Below are 21,393 nucleotides of genomic sequence, written 5' to 3' on the forward strand. Positions count from 1 at the left end.
GTAAACTTCATTCCAATATTAAGAGGAGTAAATACTTCTCGCAGAGGGTGGTGAATTTGTGAAACTCGATGCCCCTTCGTGCGATGGAGCCTGAATCATTAAATGGTTTCAAGAAGGAGATAGATATATTTCTCATTAAAAAACGGGTTGGAGGCATATGGGGAACTGGCAGGGAGATCAGCCATGGTCTGATTGAATGGCAGAGCAGATGCGAAGGGCTGAGTTGCCTATTTCTGCTCTTAATTCCTGTGTTCCTATGTTGTTCCTATTGTCAAAACAAAGTTCAAAACCTCAGTGCCAGTTAAACATAAACATAAATGGATTGTAAAGTGAGCAAATCAACCAGTGCCAATAGTGATGTCCCATAATACAATGCATTCTAATAATGTACCCAATACATTGCTCAAGCGTATTTGCCACTCCCTGAAAATGATCAACCACAGTTGAGTTTTTAAAATGCAGAACTTTCTCTGGTGCTATTCTTCATCTGCCATGTCACTGTTATTATTCTTCAGGGATTATTCCATGACATTTTCACTGGGAAGTACCGAATCAAACTGAGGGGGCGATTTTCAGCCCATGATCGCGGTCAGAGAGAACAGCGATGCGAATGGAAACTCCGGAGACAAACGGGAAAAACATTTCTCAGTTTTCCCCACCCCTTAGAACATAGAACATAGAACGATACAGCGCAATACAGGCCCTTCGGCCCACGATGTTGCACCGACATGGGAAGTCAAAAAACAAAAGCCATCTAACCTACACTATGCCATTATCATCCATCTGCTTATCCAATAAACTTTTAAATGCCCTCAATGTTGGCGAGTTCACCACTGTTGCAGGTAGGGCATTCCACGGCCTCACCACTCTGCGTAAAGAACCTACCTCTGACCTCTGTCCTATATCTATTACCCCTCAGTTTAAGGCTATGTCCCCTCGTGCTAGCCATTTCCATCCGCGGGAGAAGGTTCTCACTGTCCACCCTATCTAACCCCCTGATCATTTTGTATGCCTCTATTAAGTCTCCTCTTAACCTTCTCTCTAACAAAAACAACCTCAAGTCCATCAGCCTTTCCTCATAAGATTTTCCCTCCATACCAGGCAACATCCTGGTAAATCTCCTCTGCACCCGCTCCAAAGCTTCCACGTCCTTCCTATAATGCGGTGACCAGAACTGTACGCAATACTCCAAATGCGGCTGTACCAGAGTTTTGTACAGCTTCAACATGACCTCATGACTCCGGAACTCAATCCCTCTACCAATAAAGGCCAACACTCCATAGGCCTTCTTCACCACCCTATCAACCTGGGTGGCAACTTTCAGGGATCTATGTACATGGACACCTAGATCCCTCTGCTCATCCACACTTCCAAGAACTTTACCATTAGCCAAATATTCCGCATTCCTGTTATTCCTTCCAAAGTGAATCACCTCACACTTCTCTACATTAAACTCCATTTGCCACCTCTCAGCCCAGCTCTGCAGCTTATCTATGTCCCTCTGTAACATGCTACATCCTTCCGCACTGTCGACAACACCACCGACTTTAGTGTCATCTGCAAATTTACTCACCCACCCTTCCGCGCCCTCCTCTAGGTCATTGATAAAAATGACAAACAGCAACGGCCCCAGAACAGATCCTTGTGGTACGCCACTTGTAACTGAACTCCATTCTGAACATTTCCCATCAACCACCACCCTCTGTCTTCTTTCAGCTAGCCAATTTCTGATCCACATCTCTAAATCACCCTCAATCCCCAGCCTCCGTATTTTCTGCAATAGCCTACCGTGGGGAACCTTATCAAACGCTTTACTGAAATCCATATACATCACAGCAACTGCTCTACCCTCGTCTACCTGTTCAGTCACCTTCTCAAAGAACTCGATAAGGTTTGTGAGGCATGACCTACCCTTCACAAAGCCAGGCTGACTATCCCTAATCATATTATTCCTATCTAGATGATTATAAATCTTGTCTCTTATAATCCCCTCCAAGACTTTACCCACAACAGATGTGAGGGTCACCGGTCTATAGTTGCCGGGGTTGGCTCTACCCCACTTCTTGAACAAAGGGACCACATTTGCTATCCTCCAGTCCTCTGGCATTATTCTTGTAGCCAATGATGACATAAAAATCAAAGCCAAAGGCCCAGCAATCTCTTCCCTTGTTGGCGACATCATGAGGTTCATTCCCACAAAGGGTGGGGGGCTCATTTAAATGGATTAAAATGAATTTACATGTTATTAACAGATATCCCCACTACATGGTTCCCCCCTCAATAAATATCAAACCTCGCCGTCATGACGTCACGTCGTAAGGTTTACAACAGCTTTTTAAAAACGTGAATCAGTTGAGGGGATCCCTCCGAGGTGCAGGTTGGCTTTGCCATGTTGTGGCAAGTGTCACCATGTTACCAGACTCCAGAATGACCCTCTTATGGACTGAACTGATCTCTCCCGTATCTTCTCCATCGTGTAGCACTACACTCCGTATACTTCAATCGATGTCTATGTCTACGTATTTACATTGTGTACTTATTGTATGTCCTATGGTTTTCATGTGTGGAATGATCTGCCTGGACTGTACGCAGAACAATACTTTTCACTGTACCTCGGTACACATGACAATAAATCTAAATCTCAATCTAAATGTGCTGACGCCAATGCCAGGGGCAGGCCCTCATGGGAGCCCCATGGGAGGGGTTTCCATTTATATGTGGTAGTGGGGAGGGGGGCGGGGTGGGGGGGAGAATGGACAGTGAAGGGGGAACTTGTAGGCATGGGGGGGGAATGGTAACCGAGGGGGGGTGGGGAATGCCGATGATGTTCTGATCAAGGCACCCTTTAAAGATGGCGGCCTAATCTCTGTGGAGCTGGGTGCCAGCTCTATCAGGCCCTGAAAAAGTGATACCGTTAACCATGCCCAATCATTTATTTTCTTTAAAGAGACTCAAGCTCTGGAGAGAAAACTGGTGCGTGTGGCTGGAGAGCTGACACTCTGCCAAATTCTGGTAAGATTCTACCCTGAGACTCTGACTTGGCTAGCAATAGTTCACTTCAAAGATTTTCAGGTTTAGGTGCAACAAAATCTGAAAAATAAAGTTGAAGAGTAGAAAATATACATTTATCCATGTAGAATGCCTGAATGGTTAAGATTATAACATCAAATATAGATTTGTTTTTAATGGAGTTGTAATAACCTGCACAGAACTCATCCAGCTGGGGATGATTGTGTCCCCGTGAGTTATCCCAGCATTGGTACAAAAAGCCGGCCACTGTGGAGCCAGCTAAAAAGGAACAGCACCCTGTGAGGTGTAACCGGGCCCTGTGTAAATAATGCTGTTGCTAAATAAACATCTTTTTTGGACATTGTAGTGATCTCTGTATATCAATATACATGATCAATGTATGTAATGCTAGTACAGGCAATTGAACACTAGATGCCTCACTATCAGGACCTATATTGATAGCTTTCCCGTTCTTTCTGAAGGAGTGTGTATCAGGAGTGCAAAGCGAACAGACATAGGAAAGCCAGAGAAAAAAGTTATTAGTTATCAAAGCAATGCATTGTATAATTTAATTAGTTATCTCTACAATTGTTTCTTTGTTTTACTAGTTGAGTATTAAGTAAAAAGAACTTAATATTTATTTATATTAGTCAATAAATTAGTTTATCTTCACAAGAAGACTACTGCTCATTTCAACAACCCAGCTGGTTCAAAAGAGTAATATATGTGACACAAAGTAATCTAACATGGTACCAGGTTGAATTCGGCTTTTAAGAAAGACTAATAAAGAAAATTTGAACAAAAAAGAAGAAAAATCAGAATCAACTATTCGACTGGTGAAGTCAACGCAACTTCGGAATCCTTGACAAAAACAGAGTATCGACGGACCAAGTGCAAGCTCCCAGACATCTAAAGACCACTGGTAATCTGAATTTAAATTGGAAGTAGTTTAAACAACAATTTCAACTCTATCTGGAAGCTAGTGATTTAAACGCTGCGTCTGATGCAAGACAGCAAGCAATTGAAATCTATAATTTGTTTAATTTTGCTGCTGGTGAAGGTAAGTTGAAGTTTGAACAAATTATTGTGAAATTCGACGACCATTGCAAGATGCAAATTAATAAAATTTTAGAAAGATTCAGGTTTCATAAGCAATTCCAAAATGTTGGTGAACCGGTGAATAACTTCATTACAGATCTCAAACTCTTAGCTTAAACCTGTAACTATGCTGATCTTCATGATTTTCTTGTTAGAGATCAAATTGTTTATGGAGTAACTGATAATACTGTGCGAGAAGCTTTAATTTGGCGAAATGATTTTGTTATATTTTAAATAATGACTCATCTAAAATATATATATTACTCTTGAATCCACCAGGATGATAAAATGACCAATAGTCTTCTTGTTGAAAGATGAACTATTTAATGAGTAATAAAAGAATAAACTGTGAGTCCTTTTACTCAATACAAAACTAACTATAAAGAAATAAAGTACAAAACAGATAACTATATAACTATGGACTATTATAACAAACTAGTTCTAACTTCTCTCACTCTAGCTATTCTATGTCTTGCTTGTTCACTGATCTGGATCACACTCTCGAACATCATTTGACTTAGAAAAGGCGGAAATTCAGTTCTTATGGTATCTGACTGTGAGGCATCTAGTGTTGAAATGACTGTACTACATTTATCGACATTGATCGTGCAGATTGATATCTGAATATCATTACAGATTTAATGTTGAAAATCACGATAGAGAAATGCATCTCCAGTGAACAGACCAAAAGTCACTATTTAGAATTTTATCCCAAGGAAAAAGACGCAAAAGTCTACCACGAGGCAGAGAAAATAAAAATGGTGTCGCAGGCAGCACAGAAGACTGTTCGGAACAGCAGCTACCCAGCGCTCGCATTTTCCAGCTTGGGACATACACACGAAATGCGAGACTCCGCAAAAAAGGTCTGCGCATGCGCGAACGTCTCTAATACATCACGGCGACAATGTGATGACGTGTCATAGGTGTGGCAATGTCCACTTCAAGGGAAACTGCCCTGCTTTTGGTAAACGCTGTCTATGATGTTCCAAATTGAATTATTATGCTTCTCAGTGTCAATCACCCACAAGTTATCCTCCTCCTCCACATAAAAAGAACTACAATGTGAGAGCTGTTGGCAAGGAGGAACAAATCAACACTCAACAAGATTTCACACAAGATGATGACAGTTTCTCGTTAGAAAATACTTCCTTTGTTGGAGTGGTTGACGCATTCATGAAGACTGATCTGCAAGCAAGCAAGAAGGATCTTCAAGCAACAAATAAAGCTCTTCACAAAAATTAAAAAGAATCTTCAAGCAACAAAAGATCAAGAAGTCAACATCATCAGCAACGAATGGATGACTCCTGTCCGTATTAATAATGTTCCAATCTCATTCAAATTAGACACAGGTGCTTCAGCGAATGTTCTCAATTCCAAAGATTTGTCAATGATTAAAAGTCACCAAGGCATAATTCCTCCAGAGTGTTCTTTAAAAGATTATAATGGCAATCCAATTTTCTCACATGGCTCGTGTTATTTGAGTGCCACCAACAGGGACATTCACAAACAAATCAGATTCGAGATAGTGGATGACAATCGTTCTTCACTATTGGGTGCTCAAGCTTGCAAAGATTTGCAGCTCATTCAAAGAATATGCCTCAATACTTGTGAATCAGCTACAATTAAAGAAGACATCCAGCAACTTTTACATGAATACACTGATGTATTTCAAGGCATGGGAACACTGCCATATCAGTACAAGATACTATTGGTAAAAGATGCCAAGCCTGTGATACATCCACCAAATTGTGTATCTGCTCCTCTCAGAGACAGATTGAAGGCTGAACTAACAAGATTGCAATCGCAAGGGATCATATCAAAGGTAGCACAACCGACTGACTAGGTTAGCTCCCTAGTCTGTGTAAAAAAACAACGGGTGACATTAGAATCTGTATGGATCCTAAAGATCTCAATCATAATATTAGAAGAGAACCAATACCAAAGAGAGAGGAAATGGCCAATGCCAGAATTTTTACCAAACTTGATGCCTCACAAGGTTTTTGGCAGATGCAGCTTGATGACTCCAGCAAGCTCCTCTGTACCTTCAACACATCTTTCGGGAGGTATTGTTTCAACAGAATGCCCTTCGGAATTATTTCTGCATCGGAAATATTTCATTGTACGATGGAACAAATGACAGAGAGCGTTGAAGGTATTTGTGTTTATGTGGATGACATAATCATCTGGTCTACATCACCAGAAGAACATGAGTCATCTTAGAGAAGTGTTCAAGAGAATACACGACCATGGTTTAAAGATGAACCAAGCTAAATGTATGTTTTCTGCCTCTTCTTTGAAATTCTTAGATGACAACATTACAGCCAATGGTATCAAGCCGGACGAAGACAAAGTACAGGCCATCAAGTCAATGCAAATACCGCGAGACAAGAAAGCATTCTTACGCTTTCTGGGATTTGTCAACTTTTTAAAAAATTTAGAGTACCCAATTCATTTTTTCCAATGAAGGGGCAATTTAGTGTGGCCAATTGACCTAGCCTGCACACCTTCGGGCTGTGGGGGCAAAACCCACGCAAACACGGGGAGAATGTGCAAACTCCACATGGACAGTGACCCAGAGCCGGGATCTAACCCGGGACCTCGGCGCCATGAGGCAACAGGGCTAATCCACTGTGCCACCGTGCTGCCCTTAATTTGTCAACTTTTTAGGGAAGTTCATCAAGAATCTTTCCAATAGAACAACTGCATTACGTCAGCTGATCAGGAAGAATGCTGATTTCAACTGGACACAGAGTCACACTAAAGAATGGACAGATCTGAAACAACAGTTGATCCAAGCTCCCAGCTTGTCCTTCTTTGATCCAACCAGACCCACCAAAGTTTCAACTGATGCTAGTCAAATGGCAGAGGTGCAGTTCTACTTCAACAAGACCATTTCAATAATTGGGTTCCCATCGCCTACGCATCCAGATCCGTAACTGAGACTGAGTGTAGGAACGCCCAGATTGAAAAGGAGTGTCTTGGACTTGTGACTGGAATTTCCAAGTTCCACGAATATGTTTATGACATAACCAGGTTTACTGTAGAGACAGACCATCGTCAACTTGTCTACATCATTGAAAAGACTTTAAATGAGATGACACAAGACTACAAAGACTAATGATGAAATTGCGCAGATATGATTTTAAAGGATTTAGGTAAAGATTTAGTCATAGCTGACACTCTGCAAATGTCTGACTCCTGTCTTGCTGGTGACAGCTCGCTCACACCCATCTTCTGAACGGAGTTTGCATTGGGGTGTTGAGATTTTGCATCACTGTGCCCTGTAGAGGGGCAACAGAGATTAGGGTGCACGCAGGCCCGCTGTGAAGGTTAATGTGACTGAGGCTGTGTGACATGTTTAAATAGTGAGCATTTTACTGTGACAGATTTCCATTCCCCCTAGCTACAGATTGTGACCTCATCAGTGTCCACTCAGTGCTCCTCACTCTTCTTGATCATCCATGGCCTACAGTTATGTCTAGGTGTATCCTCAGGATGCACATCAGAGGTGGAGGCAGCCCTGTGGCCTTTGATGCTGACTCAGTCCTATTTTGATGCCCCTGGAAGACATCCTCTGGAGGGCCTGGGGCCGGGGAGACCCGTACAACTTACCGGTGTCACAGGCGTCGCCGTGCCACCCTGTTCTGCCCACTGCCCTTGAGAAGCACCGGTGTCAGGAGGAGGGGGTGGGATTCAGAAAAAATGTAGACCGTCGTAATCTCCTTGATGGCAGGCCCCAGGTTGGCCTCCAGCACTTCAACCTGCCTGATGGTGCCCATAATGGCCCTGGAAGAATGTGATGGAGGGGCGGCTGGAGTGAGCTCCAGAAGCCTCTCAGTCATCAGCTGCTGCCAACCTGGAGGCTTCACATTGTCTGCACCATGGTGTCGAAGAACTCACCGATGCACTTCAATGACTGGGCCATGCTCAGCAGTGTCTCAGCAATGGTCCCCCAATGGCTGGGACGTGATGTTGAGGCCCTCAGCCCATGGTTGTCTCAGACTGAGCCATGCCCTGGACAGCATCACTGAAGACGCACATGCCGTGCTCCAGGTTTCCCACTGCAGTCGTCGCCCTAGAGGTGTGTGTCTCTGCGTGCTGATGGAAGGTGAAATCTGTGATGCTTCAATGGTGGTCTCCTCAGAGCTTTCCCCCAAGGCATTATCTTAGTTGGCAGTGAGGTTGGGGGAGGAGAACTCTGGATGGCCCTGTTTAAGAAGGAAGGGAGGCAGAAGACGGGAAATTATAGGCCGGTTAGCCTGACTTCGGTCATTGGTAAGATTTTAGAGTCTGTTATTAAAGATGTGATCACGAAGTACTTGGAAGTGCATGGTAAAATAGGAATGAGTCAGCACAGCTTTGTCAAAGGGAGGTCATGTCTGACAAATCTGCTCGAGTTCTTTGAGGAGGTAACAAGAAAGTTAGACAAAGGAGAACCAGTGGACGTGATTTATTTAGATTTCCAGAAGGCCTTTGACAAGGTGCCACATAGGAGACTGTTAAATAATTTAAAAGCCCATGGTGATAAGGATAAGATCCTGGCATGGATAGAGGATTGGCTGACTGGCAGAAGGCAGAGACTGGGGATAAAGAGGTCTTTTTCAGGATGGCAACCGGTGACTAGTGGTGTGCCTCAGGGGTCTGTGCTGGGACCACAACTTTTCACAATATACATTAATGATCTGGAAGAAGGAACTGAAGGCACTGTTGCTAAGTTTGCAGATGATACAAAGATCTGTAGAGGGACAGGTAGTATTTAGGAAGCAAGGGAGCTGCAGAAGAATTTGGACAAGCTAGGAGAGTGGGCAATGAAGTGGCAAATGAAATAAAATGTGGAAAAGTGTGAGGTTATGCACTTTGGAAGGAGGAATTTGGGCACAGACTATTTTCTAAATGGGGAAATGCTTCGGAAATCAGAATCACAAAGGGACTTGGGAGTCCTTGTTCACAATTCTCTTCAGGTTTATGTGCAGGTTCAGTTAGCAGTTAAGAAGGCAAATGCATTGTTAGAATTCATGTCAAGAGGGCTAGAATACAAGACCAGGGATGTACTTCTGAGGCTGTATAAGGCTTTGGGCAGACCCCATTTGGAGTATTATGAACAGTTTTGGGCCCCGTCTCTTAGGAAGGATGTGCTGAGCTTGGAAAGGGTCCAGGGGAGGTTCACAAAAATGATCCCTGGAATGAAGAACTTGTCGTATGAGGAACGGTTGAGGACTCTGGGTCTGTACTCCTTGGTGTTTACAAGGATGAGGGCGGATCTTATTGAAACTTACAAGATGCTGCAAGGCCTGGATAGAGTGGATGTGGAGAGGATGTTTCCACTTGTAGGAAAAACTAGAACCAGAGGACACCATCTCAGACTAAAGGGATGATCCGTTAAAACTGAGATGAGGAGGAATTTCTTCAGCCATAGGGTGGTGAATCTGTGGACCTCTTTACCGCAGAAGGCTGTGTCGGCCAAGTTACTGAGTGTCTTTCCGACAGAGTTGGATCGGTTCTTGATTTATAAGGGGATTAGGGGTTATGGGGAGAAGGCAGGAGAATGGGGATGAGAAAATATCAGCCATGATTGAATGGTGGAGCAGACTTGATGGGCCGAGTGGCCTAATTCTGCTCCTATGTCTTATGGTCTTATGGTCTTATCAGATGGAGATCCTGCGAGACAATGAACATGTGGTTGGTGAGACGGAAGGATCGTTTTGTCTGAAAATAAACAACTCACCTGAGGCAGGTCATCTGGGTGAAGGGGCACCGTATCCTCACCTCTCCGGCACAGGCCAACCTCGTTATCAGTGACTGCTCTCTCCTCTGGCACCCCTGCAATTTCCAGGACTTGATCCTCGTAGGGGGTGAGGACTCGAATTTCTAGGTCTCCACTCCTTGATCTTGGCATTCACTATTGTCATGATATGCAGGCACACACATAATGATATACAGACAAGCAGCTAATGGATACAGAGACCAGGAGATGACCAATAAGTCGGCAGGACACTCAGGGGTGGTATCTCACTATAAAAGACACGAGGCACTCACACTCTGCCACTTTCCCCTGATGAATATCTAGAGAGTCAGTCAAGGGTGTTGTTACAATCTCACACCTCCACCACGTGGCTAAGAGCTAGTCTGGTTCAGTCAGACAGAGTAACCACACTTAGGTTAGCAGAGAGTCGAACTCACAGAGAACTGTGCTATTAGTTCAATAAACCTGATTGAACTAACTTCAAGGTCTGGAGTACCTTTCTGATCTAAGCTGCATCCAGTTGCAGCCAGTATTAGACCAGTGTACCTAACACGACAACTATGATCTTCCCACTCACTATGGACTGTCTTCTCCTGCGGGGACAGAGGGATTGATGGATCAGGGGAGTCCAGAGCACCGCACCTGGACATGAATGGGTTGTACTGGTGAGTGCCAGGGGTTTCTGAGGAATAAGCATGAAGAAGTGGGGAGTGTGCGAGTTGTCAGCCAGAGGTTCTAGGAATTTCAGGGGTGACATGCGGAACTGATGCCAGGAGAGAGATGATAACTTACCATTGCGGCCCGATGGAGGTTGTTGTTCATTCGACTTTGGACGGCGGCTCTCCTTGTCATGCTCCCCTCACTGACAGCTGCTGCCACTGCCTCCCAGCCAACATTGCTGGCTCCTGCTGCTAGTCCTCCGGCCCCCTTGGAGGAACAGGGTGCACTGCCTCTTAACCACATAATTGAGAAGACTTGTGAGGTCGCTTGTGTGTTGACTGGAAGTAAGTGGTGAGGGGACCTTTAAAAGCAGCTCCCCCTTGTTAGCGATGAGCTGCTGAGGCGCAAATTGGCAAATCATTTGGCAAGGGAGCCAGTAATGGCAAGGGTCTCATTTTTGGCACTGAGAACTGTTGAAAACGGGCTGCTTTCTCGCCAGTGCGGCCATTTGGAAACTCCCCATCAAACGCGCCCAAAATCGGACTTTGAATTTTTTTCACTTGAATCATGCCCCACATGTGTCCAATGCAGAGGCACAGATTTGAGAAATTTTAACTGATATTTCTCAGTAATAAATGAGTCACAGCGAATCAGCAACTCATTTTACACCATTTTAATGGGAGACTTTAAATTGTGATCTTTAGTTCTAGATATCTCCCATGAGAGAAAGCCTCCTCTCAGAACCACCCTCCCCTCAAAATCTTATAGGCTTCAATAAAGTCGACAATCATTCTTCTAAATTTCAATAGGAACAGGTCCTTTTCCTCATGAGGTAATCCCTTCATTGGAGGAATGAGGGCAGTAAATTTTTTCTGAACTGGTTCCGATGCAAGTATATTCCTCCTTGAGAGTTCCTCATTAGTATAGTGGTTAGTTTCCCCACCTGGCACGCGGGAGACCGGGATTCAATTCCCAGACAGGGAGCATTGTAGTATGGGCGGCACGGCAGCACAGTGGTTAGCACTGTTGCTTCACAGCTCCAGGGCCCCAGGTTTGATTCCTGGCTCGGTCACTGTCTGCGCGGAGTCTGCACGTTCTCCCTGTGACTGCGTGGATTTCCTCCGGGTGCTCCAGTTTCCTCCCCCAAGTTCCAAAAGACGTGCTGTTAGGTGAGTTGGACATTCTGAATTCTCCCTCAATGTACCCAAACAGGCGCCGGAGTGTGGTGACTCGTGGATTTTTACAGTAACTTCATTGCAGTGTTAATGTAAGCGTCCTTGTAATAATAATAAAGATTAAAAATGATTATAAAGTTGGAGCCAAATTTTGCCGCACAGTTGTGTGTATAGGGAGTACAGTAAGGAGATAAATCCACAGCCTTGCGGGGACCCAGTATTGAAGACTATCATGGAGGAGGTGCCGTTGTTTATCCTCACCAATTGTCGTTTGTGGGTCAGGAAGTTGAGGATCCAGTTGCAGAAGAGGGAGCCAAGTCCTAGCTTGAGGAGTATGGATATGAGCTTGGCTGGGATTATGATGTTGAAGGTGGAGCTGCAGTCAATGAATAGGAGTCTGAAGTAGGAGTCCTTGTTGTCGAGATGTCAGGAGATGAGGGACAGAGACAGCGTCTGCGGTGGACCGGTTGCAGCGGTATGCGAATGGAAATGGATCAAGGCAGTCTGGATGTATGAAATATGAAGTTGATCTGTCTCATGATTAACCTCTCGAAGCAATTCATAATGATAAATGTCAGGGCCACTGGACGGTAGTTGTTGAGTCATGCTTGTTTAATGGTCTTCTTGAAGCAGGTGGGAACTTCGGAACGGAGTAGGGAGAGGTTAAAGATGTCTGCGAACACACCAGTCAGTTGGTCCATGCAGGATCTGAGTGCACGACCAAGGACTCCATCAGGACCCCTTGCTTCCCGTGGGTTCACTTTCGAGGAAGCTCTGACGGTAGGTATGGGTGTGTCCAAGGCTGTTGACAACCGTTTGTTGGATTCCTGCTCGAAACAAGCATAGAATGCATTGAGTTCATTGGGGAGGGGTGCTTATTGCCAGAGATTCTACTTGGATTTGCTTTGTAGCCCGTTATATTGTTTAAGCATTAACACGACCGACGACAGTCCATGTCATTAGTCTGGGAATCTAGCTTAGTCTGGTATAGTCTCTTGGTATCCCTGATGGCTTTGCGGAGGTTGAACCTAGATTTCTTGGATAGATCATGGTCCCCTGCCTTGAACGCCTCAGACCTGGACTTCAGTACGGAGTGAATCTCCTAGTTAAACCATAGTTTCCGGTTGGGGAACGCATGTACTAACTTCTTCATAGTTAATAATAACCATCAAAATACCTTAATAGTTACTATTAAGCTATTTTGCTGGTATGGACAGCTGGTTTTCAAACAGTCGTGCCAGATTGGCTTCAGCAGTCACAGGATGTGGAATTTTATGCTCGTTGAAGAGACCGGAAGAGGTCACTCTCAATCTTGCTTTTTGATTTGAACAGTTTCTCATTAAAGAGCCTTGTCAGCTTCTCTTCGATAACCACACCTTCTACACACCTGCTGATGAAGTCTGTGATGGTGGTGGCATACTCGTCTAGGTTGGCCGCTGAGTTCTTGAATATGGACCAGTCCAATGACTCCAAGCAGTGACATAGGAGCTCTTCCGTTGCGTTCGATCAGCATTACACAACGTTCTTAACTGGATTCTCCCGCTTAAGCTTTTGCTTATATGCCGGGAGAAGGAGCACCATCTCGTGGTCCAATTTTCTGAAATACGGCCAGGGGAAATGGATCATGGATACCTTGATAATTGTGTAACAGTGATAAAGGATGTTAGGGTGCATGGTGGGACAGGAGATGTGTTGATGAAACTTTGGCAGTACACTCTTGAGGTTGACCTGGTTGAAGTCCCTATCCATGATGACCAAGGCCTCTGGTATTCTGTTTCACGGGTGTTTATAGCGGTCTACAAATCATCAAGCGCCTTTTCACTAGGGGGAGATGTTCATCGCCATGATGGTGGCAGAAGTTAACTCCCGTGGAAGGTAGTATGGATGGCACTTCACAATCAGGTATTCTAGGTCCAGAAAGCAGTAGTTCGCCAGGATTGCCATGTCTGAGCACCAGGAGGAGTTGACGAGGAGGAAAACCCCTCCACTCTTCAACTTGCCCGAGGACACTGTGCAGTCCATTCGATGTATTGAGAAGCCCTCAGGTTGTATGGCACAGACCGGTGAGGCAGGGGTGAGCCATGACTCTGTAAAACAAAGCACTCAGCAGTCTCTCACTTCTCTCTGAGAGGTAAGTCTGGCGTTAAGCTCGTCCAGGATAAAAGTTAAAATTAAATCCCATTGAATGGTATATCTGTCAGTCGAACATGAGCAGCCTGTAGCCCTTTCTAACCTAGTGGTAGCATGCACTTGGTATATGTTGTAATGTTGTATATTGTTTCATGAAAAGGTCTAAAGGTTTTTATGGTTGAACAATAACTGTTTATTAATAACACATAACTATATATGTAAGGATACAGTTCTGTCTGGCTGCTATCTTCATGTTGACTTCCACTCGGCTTACTCCTGCACTCTGCTCCTCTCATGCATGTGACTCTCGACACCAGAATGTGGCAGATTTGCCAGTCCCACATTAACCATGAGAGTGCTAAACGCTGTAATATTAGTTTGTTATTTAGAATCATAGAAGTGCAGAAAGTGTCCATTCAGCCCATCATGTCTGCAGCAGCTCTTCAAATGAGCGATTCAGTAAGTGCCATTCTCCCGCCTTCTTCCCAGAACCCTGCACATTCTTTCCTTTCCAGATAGCAGGCTAATTCCCTTTTTAATGCTCCAATTGAACTGCCTCCACCACACTGCCAAGTACTGCATTTCAGAACCTAAACACTTACTGTGCAAAAAATGAAATGAAAAGCACTTATTGTCACAAGTAGGCGTCAATGAAGTTACTGTGAAAAGCCCCTAGTCGCCACATTCCGGCACCTGTTCGGAGAGGCTGGTACGGGAATTGAACCGTGCTGCTGGCTTGCCTTGGTCTGCTTTAAAAGCCAGCTCTTTAGCCCTGTACTAAACCAGCCCCAATGTGCCTCATATCGCTTTTGCTTCTTTTACCAATTACTCTTTGTGGTATTTATAAGGAATAGGCTTGCAGACCAGGAAGACACAAACAAACAACAGCTTTATTGGAAAAGTATTTACTCTACAGGCAAACACCCGATGATGTCATCAATATGCCACATGATCGGACTCTGAAAGTGACCTTGTTCGAACTAGAAACAAACATGAATGCACAACACTTTCCTCTCCCTTTACAATATACCGTTAACAATCAAAATTTACAAGATTAACAATTAATAAACACGGTTAATAAATTAGAGGTTTTGGAGGACATTGATTTCTGGTGTGGTTGTCAGCGAACCTCAGGCGCCTGCTTTTTTGTGTTCACTGTAACCTCTGGTGTTTTAGGTTTAGTTTGTACATCGTCCGTATTTGTCTCAACAGCAGTCGACGTAGTGTATAGAGGTTGACTTGATGTTGATGTGTCTTCAACTGGGGTACTGTCTTCCACAGTTGTTTCAGGTAGTGTCAGGTTCTCAGGAATGTCCAGGTTTTCATTTGGCACAGTTTGTTGTGGGCTCTTGATTGGCTCTCTCTGGTAAACTATTCTAGTTGCCAAAGTTGATCAGCGTGTTTCCTCCCCATTACATCACCCTGAGCTCTTGAGTTTGGACGGTGTAGAAGACCAGTCCTGTGCATAGCTCATTTATGCTTTGTTCAAGGATCCTGATGCAAATGCTATTGCAAGGCTAAACAGCTGGCTTGTAATGCAGAACAAGACCAGCAGCACGGGTTCAATTTCCATACTGGCCTCCCCGAACAGGCGCCGGAATGTGGCGACTAGGGTTTTTTCACAGTAACTTCATTGAAGCCTACTTGTGACAATAAGCGATTATTATTATTGGCTTCTCTTTATCATTGAGCATTATGTGAGAAACCACTGCCCTAACCCCATAAGGATGCATCATCGTAAGCCAGTTGCAAGGGTAACTTTGGATCAAAATGTGTCAGGACTTCTGACTTTACCAGTGCCTCTTTAACTTGTACGAAGGCCTTCTCACACTGATCCACCCATTTCCATTCCCTGTTTTGTCACAATAAATTATGTAAAGGCTATAGAATAGTTGCTCAATTCGGGTCAAACCTTCCACAATAGTTTGATAAGCCCCAAAATGATCAAAGTTGATTTAGGTTTTGAGGTACAGGCAGCTCAGTTATGGCTTTTACTTTTGAAGTCGTTTTGTGAAGTCCCTTGGCATCTATGATGTGCCCCAGGTATTCAATGGAAGATATGAAGAATTTACATTTATCCTCTCACTCATAGACCGTAATCTTCTAGTCTCTGGAGAGTAGCATCTAAATTTTGAAGATGCGCTTCTTCATTATTCCCAGTAACTAAGATGCCTTCTGGACCCCTTCTAGTCTGCTTAGAATTTGTACCATGGCTTGATAGAAGACGCAGAGGCAGATGTAATGCCAAATGAAAGGTTTTATATCTGAATAGCCCTTTGTGTATCATGATTGTCAAATATGATTGTGAATCTGGATCCACATTTAACTGGTGATAAGCTTAATAAAGGTCAATTTTATTGAAATGCTGCCCTCCAGCCAAACCAGCAAATTAATCATCATTTAAAGGCAGAGGGTACTGCTCTGCACCCAGCACCGGATTGAGAGAGACTTTAAATCGCCATATATTCGTACTGAACCATCTTTCTTCAACATGTGTACTATTGGTGTGGCCCAATCACTTACATTCACGGGTTCAAGGAGCCCTATTATGACCAACCTTTCTAATTCTGCCGCTACCTTAAGCTTGATGATGTATGACACTGACCTAGCCTCAAAGCATCTTGCTTGGCTTTTATCCTTAATCTTTAGCTTGATTGAGATCTCTTTCATGCTTCCCAGCTCTCCGAAATGCCATGTTTCTTTAAAATCTTCAGCAGACCTGCTTCGGACTCCGACATGAGAGTCACCTTGGCCCAGTTTAGCTTAATTCTCTCCAGCCAGGTTCACCCCATTAGGGCTGGATCATTACCTTTAACGGCATGTAGGGACTAGTCTTTGTCTGTCCATTTAGCTGCACATTAACATCAATATGGTCCCTCAATGGAACCACTTCCCAGGGGACATTCACAGTAACTTCATTGCAGTGTTAATGTAAGCCTACTTGTGACACTAACAAAGATTATTATTATACATTTTGAGTATTATCTTTGAGGGCTTTAAGGAGACATGTCATTTTGTTTTCTTGGTGAACAGTTTCTGGTACCAACGAAACTGCTGCTCCAGTGTCAACCTCCATTTTCAACCGAGTGACCCAGTAATGGTTTGTTGCGCCCACAATGGCCAGTACGTTGAAGGGCAGTTTGTCATTTGACTGTAACTCTGGTCCTTTATTGTGCCCTTTTTGTATCATGTGAATCTTTTCCACTTTATTCAATTTTCCGTTTGATACACTTAGGTCATGCTTTTGAAATTAAATGAAATGAAAATCGCTTAGTGTCACAGGTAGGCTTCAAATGAAGTTACTGTGAAAAGCCCCTAGTCGCCACATTCCGGCGCCTGTTCGGGGAGGCTGGTACGGGAATTGAACCGTGCTGCTGGCCTGCCTTGGTCTGCTTTCAAAGCCAGCTCTTTAGCCCTGTGCTAAACCAGCCCCAGTTCTTCACTTTTTCATAGTTCTTATTTTGAACGTGTTTCTCTCCCCAACACGTATGTTCGATGTGCCCCTTTGTTCCACAATTCCTGCAATTTGCATTTTTGTGTTTATGCATCGGTGATAATTTCAGACCTGTGTCTGTGTTCGGATCTCATCCGAAGATTTATGGATGCTAGTGTTTGATTTTTGTGCTTCCTTAGCTGCTAATTCCTTAGAGATCACAACCTCTGAAGTTTTCTTTAGGTCAAAGTTGCTTTCTGTTTACAGCCTTTTTTGTATAGCTTTGCTTCTTAACCCACAAGTTACTTAGTCTGCCTCTAATGGTGTGGTTCAAGTCATCACAGTATTCAACTAATTTATTCAAAGTAGTTATGAGCTGCGTAATTGATTCACCTTCTTGTTGCTTCCATTCATGGAACCTGTACCTCTTGACAATGACAAGGTTTAGGTGAGAAGTAGAACTGCAATATCTCCTCAATCTCATCATAGATTTTCTAACCCAGTTGATCTGGCTCAACCAGACTTTTCAGGAGGTTAAACGTTAAACGTTCTCCTCCCCCAACCCGCCCTATTGTACTCAGGAAAGTTGGGATTACAATTGTTGCAGGGTACTTGCTACTCACAGTGCTCCCTGTACTGTTCCAGGTATTTCCAGGCAGAGTACATGGCGAGCTTATTTTTAATTTCCTCTGAGATATATGTTTAAATTTTGGTTCCCCCAATGGCTGCGACCGATACTTCGCACCTCTCCATTGCCAGCTTTGGTGTCGCAAAGATTTTAGCTGCTTAATGCTTGTTGGATATCTGAGAACGGATCGGTGATTTTTCTGTATATTTATTTAGTCTCCGTGAATCTGCCATCATGGTTCCGACTTCCTCATCGCCAGTTTTCTTTGTGGTACTTTTAAAGTATAGGCTAGCAGACCACTAAGGTACAAACAATCAAGAGCTTTATTGGAAAGGAAATGTGATGTGAGTAAAACTAAGAGCTGTGATCAACAATGAGATTCATCAAACCATTTGGAATACTCAGGCAGTCGGCTAAACAGATGAAGAAACTTAGTGATTTTCAGCATGATTGACAGACTGCAGAAGTTAGGGACTGATGGGAAGGGATATGGAAAGAGTATTAAATAAAAAAGAACACATTAAAACATTTAACTTTATACATACAAAGGAAAGAAGTAAGTTAGGAAAAAAGGTTGTATTCAACCTCATGAATGCACAAAATAATGATTTGTGGGGGAAAATGGCTAAGGATGATTGGATTTTGACCACAAACATCTTGCTGACCTCCTTCTCATCATCGGCTTTCACTCTCTCACTGCAACAGTATTAAGAAAGAACAAAAAAAAATCAAGAAAAGAGAGAATATTATCATTTATAAAATAATAAATATGGACATAAAGTAATTTAAGCTTGCTGATTCAACATTGTTCAGTGGTTATGAACAAAAAAAAATAACGTTTTCTTCTAATTAATTTTTATTGCAGTGGCTCCTCATTCGAAGACTATTGTCATCGGGGTAAGGTGATAGAGAAAGCATTTTGCCAAGTTTCTGAACAATTCATGCACAATCATGCAATTGGTGAATAAATATATGATCACTTGGCCAATTAATTGTTTTAAAAGTTAAAAAATATAAAATGTTCCTGGAAAACTGTGTCACTGATTACAGTGTCACTGAAATAAAAAAGAAATCCCCATGGTTCTTTACGAGGAAAAATATTGAATTGTTTATGGTGCATAAAAATAGCACCTTGATTCAGACTATCCAGGGAGCCTACCTAGTTTTCATATCCTGCTCTTCTAGCCGAAAGAGCTCAAGGCCAGGATATTCTGGCCCTGCCATGGTGGGACACCATGGCAAGCCAGCCAAAAGTCCATTTGCATTCCAGATAGCTCAGTTATTAAAGCATCAGACATTTGGGTGGCACAGTAGCTAGCACTGCTGCTAGCACCAGGGACCCAGGTTCAACTCCGGTTTTGGGTGACTGTCTGTTTGCATGTTCTCCCTGTGTCTGTGTGGATTTCCTCTGAGTGCTCTGGTTTTCTCCCACAATCCAAAGATGTGTAGGTTAGGTGGATTGGCCAAGCTAAATTGCAATGCCAGCAAGCTACTTGTTGGTTGAGGGCCAACCGTTACCCCCACCTCTCTGCCTCTCACCAAGTTGTGTATTTTGTTCTCCTGCAAGGAGATGTGGATAGCCGGAATGGCTTTGTATGCAGGAGGGAAGGACGCTGTTTGTGGAGGGTGACAATGAGGCATAGTTACAAGAGGGCAATCGGTTGCAGGTGAATTTGAGTGTTGGCTGTTTGCTTGAGGTTTATGAGGTGCCCGAAGAGATAGCAGCATTGGGTGGCCAGTTGGGGAGCTGGCTGATTAGGGAGCGATGACTGGAGCTGGTCAAGTCAGTGTATGGAGCTTGGTATTTGAAAATGCTATGCCACTCACCTTTCCTGCCCTCCTGAAGTCCTGGATGCTCTTGTTGATCAGAGGGTGTACACTCCTGCTCCTGACTTTCTCAGCCTCCCTCCATGCCTGCATTGTTGGAGATGTTGTCCTCTTCCTCCTGCCCTTGAGAGAGCTCACTTCACTGGACCACCAACGATCCCACAGCCAAACTTCCATATATGAGTGCGAGATTCAAGGAATAGCCTCCTCTCCATTTCTGTGCCTGCTGCAGTCTCAAAAATCAGAGAGCTGGTGATTTTTGTCTGATTCATTGCATGGTCCCTTTACTTAGAAATCCTTCCTTTGACAGATTCCCTTATTGGTTGGGCAGCCCAGAGGCGGATGATGTGAGCAGCAGCTACCAGGCCTACAATTCAGAGAGTCAGCTTCCAGACCTAAAAATAGTCCCAGGCACTGGGCTGAGAAGATTCCACCCATTAATACTGTTTCACCATAGCTGTTGCCTGCCTTGCTGAGTGCATTCAGCATTTTCTGTTTTTATTATAGATTCTGCGTTGGCTCAGGGTGTTCTTCTTGTTAAAAACAGAATGCTTCATTCTGTGTCCAGTTTTGAATTCTCTTAAAATTGCTTGAACTTTGAATTCCAATACTGCGATTAATTTGATGACACCCAATGAAAAATAATGGCAGTGTACTCTGGCTAGATTCACTTACCCAACAGCTACAGAATTTTACCAAAACAGAAGCTTTTATTTTATTTTCATTACTATAACCTAAAGGATTGACTTTATGTTATCTACAACATCCTGGCAAGATGTGATGATCTCACAGTTATTAATTCAAACACATTCAACGGCAGCATGCGAATGTGATAAAAGTAAAGGTTTTGCCAAGTCATGTTTAGTTTGCGATGAACCCCTTTGATTTGTAGCCACTTTCAGATCTGTCACGTGTTTCTTGCACTGTGATCTGTATGTGCATTGTCAACAGTAAAAGGTTAATGCACTGGTATTTCCTCCTTGCATGCAACCATATTCTAGTCTGACTGTATATGCATATCTTACTGAAGCTCTTCTCCCTTACCTGTTCTGACTTATTATATACAGAAGAACTTCAGAAAGTATTTTGAAATAAAGAAGGAAACGTTTTGTTCCCATTGTGCTACCATTAAATAATGTTAGTGGCAGGATATGCAGCAGTGCCGTTTCTTGGTGTGGAAGCACATTTATAAATTTTTCTGCTTCCCACCCACCCCTTGCCCTTTCACGGGGGTACTGTAGCTCTGTACTGTGCTGCAGTGAACATGGAGTGGAGCTGAAATTTATTTTCAATGCACAGCACCAGGAGCTTCAGGGTACAATTTTCTATATGATACCACACAAGTGTTGTCCTGTTACCACAGGAATGACTACTTGTTGGGGTGTGATATCTACAGAATTGTGGTAGTGCAGCCCCTTTAAAGGGGCGAGTTTTGCGGTCCACATGAACAGGCAGTGTGGACCCCGTGCTGGAGAGTCAAGACCTCGTTGCTCCATGCCTGTATATAGTTGTCTTTGCCTCCTGTTAATAAACCCCCTTTGTTGTTCCTGGAAGTGTCCAGTGTATTGTCTCGAGCCACCACATTGCCGATGAGGTGAATGGTTCGATCATTAGTCTTCAGCAGTTCAGGATTTGGGGAGGAAGAAGGAAGCTCCAAAAGCAGACGAGAATTGGGAACTATCGACAGTCA

The sequence above is a fragment of the Scyliorhinus torazame genome, chromosome 4 (genome assembly GCF_047496885.1).
Source record: "Scyliorhinus torazame isolate Kashiwa2021f chromosome 4, sScyTor2.1, whole genome shotgun sequence".
NCBI lineage: Eukaryota > Metazoa > Chordata > Chondrichthyes > Carcharhiniformes > Scyliorhinidae > Scyliorhinus > Scyliorhinus torazame.